The 9,357-nt window shown below is 39.6% G+C and overlaps 1 long non-coding RNA gene across 1 annotated transcript; it reads left to right on the top strand.

The window, feature by feature from the left end:
* Positions 1 to 432: 432 nt before the first annotated feature.
* LOC311629553 lies at positions 433 to 3,732 on the top strand. The gene is made up of 3 exons (XR_014796221.1): positions 433 to 551; positions 1,922 to 2,044; positions 3,087 to 3,732. It is a non-coding gene; the product is annotated as an uncharacterized lncRNA (long non-coding RNA).
* Positions 3,733 to 9,357: the final 5,625 nt, after the last annotated feature.

Here is a 9,357-nt window from a genome sequence, read left to right as displayed (position 1 = left end):
TATGTTTATTTGTCTTGATCTTCAGGTATCATCTTGTCTACAAATGTAGTTATTGCTGTCTTTTTTCTGGTGTACAGCTGCTTGCAACATGTGGTTATTTGAGGATAATTGAGCAATCCCTTTCTGATGAGACTAATCGTACAGAGGCAGCAACTGAAGGTCTTCCTGTCTGTCTGGGGCAATAACTGGGGGACAAGCTTACAAGCTTCTTGTTCTTTTTCATGCTTCTCATTTGCAGTCATGGAAGATTTTTTAAAAAGCACAAAACAAAACAAACATCTGCAGGACACTTCTGACACACAAGGATGTGTTTGAACGTAGTAGTAGCATTTGGAAATGCCTGTTTCATTTGACAGAATTTGCAAATCACATTTTTCCCCCTCAGAATAGCTTGTAGTGTAGAAATGCTTCCATATGCTACAAGTTGTTCTCATCATTTTGCTGAAGGGGAAGCAGAAAGAAGGAAACAGTGGCTGAGTCTGTAACTTGCATTAAGCACCAAGCTTTGCGGTGGCTCCCGTCAGTCCTGACACCAAAAACATGGGGTTCTTGTAAGTGACGCTACTTGATAGTCTTGGTAGGTGGTTTCTCTCTGTGAAAATTCATCTTCGTATAAATTCTTTAGTAATTCTGTGAGCTAGTATTCTAGGTAAATGGTTCTCAGTTCGTTTATCAGTGGAAAAAATGTTTTAGCTCTTCTTTGTATCACATAGTCAGAAACAGGTCTAATGGTCTTGTTTTCTAACACCTGGCAGAGAAAATCTTTGTTCATAATCTTATACCATTTCATTAACCATCATAATGGAATATGGTGGCATCTAGGTCCATAGTCAACAAGAATCTCAGTTAAATGGAAGTCCTCTGTCTCATTCTTTTCACTTCAGAAAATGACACGATCTCTTGAGGCAAGATGGAGAAAAGAGTTGTAACATGTGTGCAAACATTTATTAAGAATCATGAGTTTGTCAAAGCAGACATGTAGGGTTAAAGCATGATAGAGGGTTGATTCTGTGTTTCATCTTCAGGATTTCAAAATACAGATGTTCATCCATTAACTTACCATTTCAACACAGATTTCTTGAACACCCAACTATGTTCTAGGACAGAAATTAAGGCAAGGTCCCCTAAATGGAAGACTTATATTCCAAAGGAGAAAATTAGAAAAGCAAATATGAAGATTCAAATTAAAAACAAAAATATGATCTCCAAGGAAAAGGACAGAGTAGCTAATTCTGCTGGAGGAATGAAGAAAGGTTCCTGGAGGGAGTTACATCTGGGCTGAGTTTGAAGGAGCAAAGGCATTTTCCAGGTGCAGCATTGAGGATGAATATTTTGGTCGGAGGGAAGAGCACACATAAAGATGAGGGAGGCATGGTGTTTTCAGGGAGTAGGGAAAGAATCCAAGTCAGAGCAAAAAGCCACAGGAGAGCCGTGGGGGAGGCCTGCCTGTGAACGCTGGGTCTCCTTCCTGGAGAAGGAGCTGTAGAGAGCACTATTAAAGCAACATCACAGGGATTTTTATCGTGGAAAAGTGACTATTGATGCAATGTGAAGGCTTAAACAGGAGGCAGAAACAGTAGTAGGTAGCTAGGAAGTTAGGAGCTAATATAAAACAGAATTAAAGCTCCTATAGCTCAGGATATCCCAAGTATATATAGTATTTGTTAAAAAAAAATATTAACATGACCAGGTGATCTAAATTCTCTATTATGAATCACCAATTTGAAAAATAGAAATACCCACATATTCTTCTATTATAGTAAGAATCAATTTTTAATATTCAATTATTTTCCACTGCAATAAAACACAAATGAACAAAATATATTTTAAAATAATTTCCTGTAGGTCTTGAAAAATAAAAATCTTTGCTTCTAATTTTTAGTAAATTTATTTATTTGCAGTGCTTTTTGTTTTATTTTAGTTTTATTTCTTAATACTGTGAATCAGCTTTTGGGAATTAAAAAAAAATACTCCTGCTCACCCCAAAAAATTGGAGCTGTGGTTCTTAAACATGACGCTTCACTGTGGATACTCAATTCACCGGGTGAGTCATCAGGTGCCATTGTGTTCCTTGGACAGTTTAAAAGGGTTTTTTGTTTTGTTTTTGGGTTTTAGCCTATTGTTTATACCTTTCAGAACCTTGTGTCTTTCCCACATGTGTTGTCCTTTTTGACTTTGTGAGAATTCAGGGGGAAAAAAATTTTTTTTAAAGGAAAGAGCAATCAGACTCTGTATTTCTTTACCAAATTTATAGTGAATGACATCTGCAATGATGAGTTTTAAAACAATTAAAAAAAAAAAAAAAAAAAGGTCCCTATCAGGGAACACTTTTGCATTTGAATAATGAGCTGTCTATGTGCCTAACTCATGCTAAAAGCAAAACCACGCCAAAGATAAGCCTTGGCTATAACTTCTAAAACCGAGGTGAGCTTGGGTGGGGGAAAGAAAAGCACTTCGGATCCTGAGAAGGCAGTTTCTGCTTGTTCTGGAGCCAGGTCCAGCATTTGTGAAGCGATTAAATTCTCTGAAACTTGGTGCGCTATTGAGGAGAGCCCTTGCCCATTGTTGCTGGGCTGGGTGTGCCCATGTGAGAAGTGCAACATGAGGCATCAGAACGATGAGAGATAGGAACTTCAAGGGAAGAAGAACGAGCTAAATAGTGCTCTTTGTTTCCAAAGCACACGGTAACAAGACAAGCCGCTTCATAAGCACCGTGCTCTGGGCCCTCGGAGAGCCTGGCAGAGGAGCGTGAGGGGGGCACTCAGCGCTCCGTACCCAGGCTGCGGAGGGAGACTCACAGGTGGTCAGGCAGAGTGGCTTATCCTGTGCCCGGAGCCACACCCTGGCACTCTTCTTCATGCCTCCTTAAAGGAGGGACTCTTTGCCAGGGACTATGGTCTCATGACAAATCTAGTTCACATGCTGAAAGGATAGCAATTTAATTCTGTAATACCATCCAGCCCGATTTAAATGGGTCTTCCCAAGAAAGACAGCATCATTCAAGGGGCAGGGTATCTGATCAAGCTGACATCCACCAGGATCTTATATTCCTCTTCTTCCCTTTGCCCTTTCCCCTGGCGGCCCAGAAGAAGCACCAGAGAGAGAAGGAGAGCTGTGTGTTGCAACGGATGGGACAAAAAAGAAAAACGGACAACCAGACACCTAGAAAGGAGCATGCCAACTCAATCCGCTGTTTGTGGGCTTCCAAAGTCAGCACAATGAAAACACTTCGGGCTACATTCTCAGCAGCTGTAACGGGACGCAGCCACATGATTCTCATTAATGGTCCTGGGAATCCTGCAGTGGAAACCTCAGCCCAGTGCTGAGAATTCTCTCCATTGTCTTATATCCCCCGAAGTCAAAAACAGTTGTTATGTAAATGTTGTGTTGCTTCATTCCCAGTGTACCTTTATTCTCTCTTCTCCCCGGTTAGGCATATGCGCGCACACATCTAAATCATGCAGATCTTGCTTACAAGGAAAGCATACAACCAGGGCTGAGGGGGCTATGAAGATAAATATCTATTCCAGTCCCCGATGCTGAGGGAGGAGGCTAGGCAGGCTGGTGGGGCCATTAGCACTTGTATACGCTGCTGAGTCAGGGTGGCCTGCCACAGTTTCCTGCTGTGGAATGGTGTTGCTCAGAATTGCCTTTTAAATAAAATTATCCCTGAAATGGGCAGAGAAGTAGAAATTAAAACAAGTTCATAAAAGTCTTTCAATACAATGCTTCAAAAAAAAATGAATATGCCATTGCTAAACAAAGTTGTCAAAACAAGCAGAAAGAATGACCTGTGCCTGTGGTAAGCTGTCTTATTCTTAAATTCAGATTGGCCAGCCAAGACCCAAGCATTGACCACTCTTTCTAGATTGCAGCACAGTCAAGTGTTTCTGCATCCAACACACCCTTCCCTGACTTCTCTGTGTGTGTGAAATGTTGTTGTTGTTGCAAAGAGGCAAAGACACAAATCCTGAACGTGTCAGCTGAAAAACCTAGAAAATCAAACGCCTGTGGATGAGATTAAGTGAATCTTCCAGGCAGAGTTTTTCACTTTCTTTAGAGAGTTTAAATTCGATTTGAGATTATTGGAGGGGATGGGGTTAAGAAACAACATGAAAAATCTGCCCTACCTACTGTAAAAATACAAAACAACAAATCCTGAATGAGCTTGTCCCTTGTTAGCAGAACGTCCACACTAGGAGATCATATAGGCCAACCCTAATGTTACAGATGGGCAACAGAATCCCAGACATAATGAGTGACCTACACAAAATTGTACAGCATTAAGGGCAGGGAAGAAATGTAACTGCAGTCTTCAGTTCATACTTTGGTGTTCTTTACAATGACCTTGTCACAAAAAGTATTTGAATGTCTTTTATTAACTTATACCTGATCAAATTCTCAAGTTGAAAATTTCTTTGGTATTACTATAATTTTATTTTTGGTTCATAAAATTGGTAGATTTTAGAAAGAATTTTTTGGATTTCTTTTTCTTTTTTAAACTTTGGAGTTTTTTTTTTGTTTGTTTGTTTGTTTTTTTATATTTTATTGATTTTGAACAGAGACGAAGGGAGAGAGATAGAGAGTTAGAAACATCGATGAGAGAGTCATCGATCAGCTGCCTCTTGCACACCCCCTACTGGGGATATGCCTGCAACCAAGGTACATGCCCATGACAGGAATCAAACCCAGGACCCTTCAATCCCCAAACTGACGCTCTATCCATTGAGCCAAACCGGTTTTGGCAGATTTCTTTTCTTTTAAGTTTTTTTTTTTCCTTTAAAAAAAACTGCAATGGTCACAAAATAAAATAATATAAGTAAACTTTCATATAATGAATATGTTTCCATTTGTCAAAAAGTAGTTTGATTAATTTTTAAAAGAAACTTAATTCCTTTAATATGAAATAATTTGAATTTCCTGCACCGTGAGCTTTTGCAGAATTTGGCCTGCATTGGGCTGGGAGGCATTACTTATTTATATACTTGAAAACCAAAGCTTCAAGGTCAGGTGAACTTGGGTTCAGTCTCTGCTATCACTGTGATTTTGATGATCCTGATTGAATTATTTCATATTCCTGGAGTAAAATAAGAATGTTAATATAATCTGACTCTCAGGCTGTTAAGAATAGTTCAGCCAAAGCCGGTTTGGCTCAGCGGTAGAGCGTCTGTCTGCGGACTGAAAGGTCTCAGGTTTGATTCCGGTCAAAGGCATGTACATTGGTTGTGGGCACATCCCCGGTAGGGGGTGTGCAAGAGGCAGCTGGTCAATGTTTCTCTCTCATCGACATTTCTAGCTCTCTATCTCTCTCCCTTCCTCTCTGTAAGAAAATCAATAATATATATATATATATATATATATATATATATATATATATATATATATTAAAAAGAATAGTTTAGATGACAAATAAAAAGCACATGAAAACTCTGAACTATTTAGATGCTCGATAAATGTTGGTAACTTTCTAATACTAGTAGAAATGAATTATGTAGTCATAATTGCAAAAAAGGCAAGATTCATCCCAAGAGCTTTCTAGCTTTCATCAATTTATCATATATTAGCCAGTCTCATTTGCTTCTGTAGTCAGATACCCCCTTCCACACACACACACACACACACACACACACACACACAGTCAACTTGAGAATGAACACAATTTTCTCCCAGGCCTACAAGTAGGTACTGAAACAGCCCTTGTAGCAGGAACACAGAGAAGACAAGGAAGAGGGGATGCAGAGGGGATTCAGCCTGAGGCCTTTTTCCTCTGCTGTTCTGTATGTTCCCGTGTGCAACCCAAGAAATGAATAATGGTCCATCTTTCTGAAACTAAAAAAAGGAGAGAACTTCATTACTCTGTCATGGAAGTGAAATAACAGTATTTTGGGGAAACTTTTGGGGATCTTCAGGCAGAAGAGCAAACACCACATATCATAATGCTTTGGAGTCATTAATATAAATGAATTCATATTTGCTTTGCTTGTTGGTTAGCTGTGTCTTCAGGCATATCAGGTTCTAAGAGCAGTTTCCAAACGATAGGCAAGGGAGGTATTGTTTTGCCTGGTAAGGTACCTCTGATTGGTTCCCAACAGTCTCCTTTGTTCTTTCAAGCCTTACACTTTGCAAGGGCTGGATTAATGTCTCATTGATGATGACTCAGCAGTCAAAACTACAAGTACAATTAGTAAGGGATGGCTTATCCCAGGTTTTAGAAACTCTTACTGTCTGACATAGGACACAATATTTTTCTTTCTTTAGTGGGGGTAGGTGTCAGTGTCGGGGGGTCATAGTGTATAACCTAGTCTGTCCTCTCAGAATTTCCTTTCCTTAATTTGTGCCCACTCTTTGATTCGATAAGAACCAACACTTCTAATGAATTCTGAGTTGCTGAACTTTTTATTATTGATATTAGTTGTCCTTGATTTACTTTACAAATCATATCCAATTAGTTAAAGAACCCATATATCCCAAAGTCATTTCAAAAGCATACACATTAAGTAGATTCAGATAAAGAAAGAAATACTAGATATATGTAATTTCATCATTCTGAGCATCATCTAGATTACTCTTTCTTTTGCTCTCAATCTTCTCAGAATACAGTTAAAAACTTTTATTTTTTTTTATTATATATCTCTGCATGGATCTGGCTAAACACTCTACCTGCTCATATAAAAAGACAAACAAAAAAATAACTTCATTTATGTTTTATCTGTTGAATCTCACCTGAGGATATGTTTCTTGATCTTTAGAGAGAGAGGAAGGGAAAGAGATAAACATCGATGTGGGAGAGAAACATTGATTGGTTGTCTCGGGTAAGCTCCTGGACTAGGGATTGAACCCATAACCTAGGTATGTGCCCTGATTGGAAATCAAACTCATAACCTTTTGGTGTATGAGATGATGATCCAACCAACCGATCCACCTGGCCAGGGCCATATTTCTAATGATAGTGGAGATTTCATAGCTGTATGCAGATGTTAAAACTTACCAACTTAGTACTTTAAATGTGAGTAACTTATTGCATTTCAAATACACCATAAAAAGCTGTCAAAAATAAAAATAAGGCCAAAAAAATTATATCAGCTCAGGAGACAAATCTGATTTTAAAAATCCGTGATTAAATATTGCCCCACAGCAGTTGCCTACCCCTATCACTTTGGCTTTGCATGACTTACACAGATACGTGAAAATTAGAGAACAGAGGAGTCTCGTCCCAGGTGCCCAGACCCTGACTTGCATCTTCTATCTCCAAGTTCTATGATCACTCTAAAAACTTATTGGTAGTCTACATGGGTGGGGAATGTCCGGCTCTCAGGCCCTCTAAGGCCTGCGAATGCTCTGGCCCTGACAGACTTAGGGTTCATTAAATGTTTGACCAAATTAGCAGGCTAATTTTTAAGTGGATAATTTTGCATGGCCCATGAATGATGTTATAAATATCCAAATGGCCCTTGGCAGAAGAAGGACTCCCCGCCCCTGTCTGGAAAATTATTTAGAAGTTGTGGCTAAAGCGTAAAATCCTAAAGTCGGCTCTTTTTCTCCTACTGTTCTTTGTGTCCCACTCTTTGGCTTAAGCTGATCATTTTTTTCTGGGGGTTGCACTAACACTTTTACTCCACTGGAGTTTCTTTCATCACTTTTCAAGCTGTGACTTGGCTATCAGTAGATCAGACTATATCAGGTTAACGAGCAAATCCCTGCCCCATTGGCTCTCCGGGGCTCGCTGGCTATCCTTATCTTTAAAAGCTTTTTAAACTTCATGTAGACACACAATCCCAAGGCAGGAGGGAAACGTTTTGGATTAAACAATCCAGTACAGTTTGTAAACACTTGCCTTATATAGTTCCTGGTATTATGCATGGGGTACAGGTTACCCCTTTGTCCTGTGAAAGAGACACACAATACTCCCGAGATTAGAATAGCTTTAAAAGTTCATCAGTTTCTCAGTTCTTTCCTTTCCTTTTCTTTTGCTTTCGTACAGCAAACGTTTCTTTAGGATAAATTTGATTTTTACTCTCTGTTGACTGCGAAAAATTCGTTTTTCTATTTTTGTGTAATTTTCTTTCTCCATTTCATCGTCCCTGGTGAGATTTATTTTTACAATGAAAACCTTTTCTATGACCATGAAAGGAAAAGGGATACCCTGAATGGTACCTGAGTATTAAGATTACTATCAGAAGGTGTGAAAACATTTTTTTCTGCTGGGAACAAAGAAATCAGCAATCTTTGCTGTTGTTTCTATGGCTGGACTAGTATGTGCTATTAGTGTGACAGAGGAACTTGGGAATTAAAGGGGTTACCATGAGGCTGCTGGCAGATAACAGCAATCCCACTGCCCTGTTATTAGCATAAATATACCTGGAACTGCTTCCCCAGCCATAGGAAGCACTTAGCTCCTTGGGACCTATGACCTCATACTGGGGAGTGACCCCATTCAGAGTATAACAGGTCCACCATGAATCAGACCTCCCTCCCACCTTATCCTCATTCACTATCAAGAGGCTTTGACCCCTCGAGCTGACCATCCTGGCGGACTGATGAGATTGGCTACAATTCAGGCTTTTGGATTAAAACGACTCATAGGGACTGTGTCTTTGACAGTGGCACTTCCTGGAGACTTCTGACGGCAACCGTTTCTTTCACGGGTACTGTGCTTGAAGCAATCAGAAAAGCAATTTTTACACAGTCAGCTTATCCAAATTGGTAGTAATGAAAAAAAATACAATTAAAATAGCCATTTTTTTTTCTGTTTTCTTTTTCTTTTTTCTTTTTTCAAGTATTGGAAGGAGTCTGGAGAGAAGTTGATTAGCCTGCTTCTGGCATTTAGCAGCAGTTCTGTGGGTCTAGACTGGTCTCAGATTTTCCTGTGCTCAGCTTTCCAAAGAGCAGTGGCTTTACACTGAGTCTTTCTTTTGAAACAGTAGGATTTGGGCTTCGGTCCAGGTATATGCAAGTATTTATTATTAGTCCTCGTAATCATAATCACTATAAACATCAATGCATTTTAACAATCTGGCAGCCAGTATCTTAAATCCCCAGGAATCTTAGTTAAATCCCAAAGAAAACTTTGTAACAGTTGTTTGGGGGCTCTCGGGGTAACATTTACAAGCAGGGAAAGACTGGCTTTTCAATGCTCAGAAAGGCATGATTGATGGTTCGGATTGAACCAGCATTTTGGTTCCCTCAGTCTTTGGACTGTTGTATCATAGGAGCACACAAAGAAGATGTAACTGGGGCATGTACCACCCAAATGCCTCCCAGCAGGATTTTTGATGAAAGGCCATAACCTGGAAAAGAGGCGTGTGATTGTACCAGAGTCAATGTGTTTGAGTTCTTTGCAGAGTTTGCCAAGCTCAC

Source organism: Pipistrellus hanaki (assembly GCF_964339955.1).
Source record: "Pipistrellus hanaki genome assembly, chromosome: 10".
Taxonomy (NCBI): domain Eukaryota; kingdom Metazoa; phylum Chordata; class Mammalia; order Chiroptera; family Vespertilionidae; genus Pipistrellus; species Pipistrellus hanaki.
Note: the sequence above shows the minus strand (reverse complement) of the source record. Positions and strands in the feature narration are given on the sequence as shown.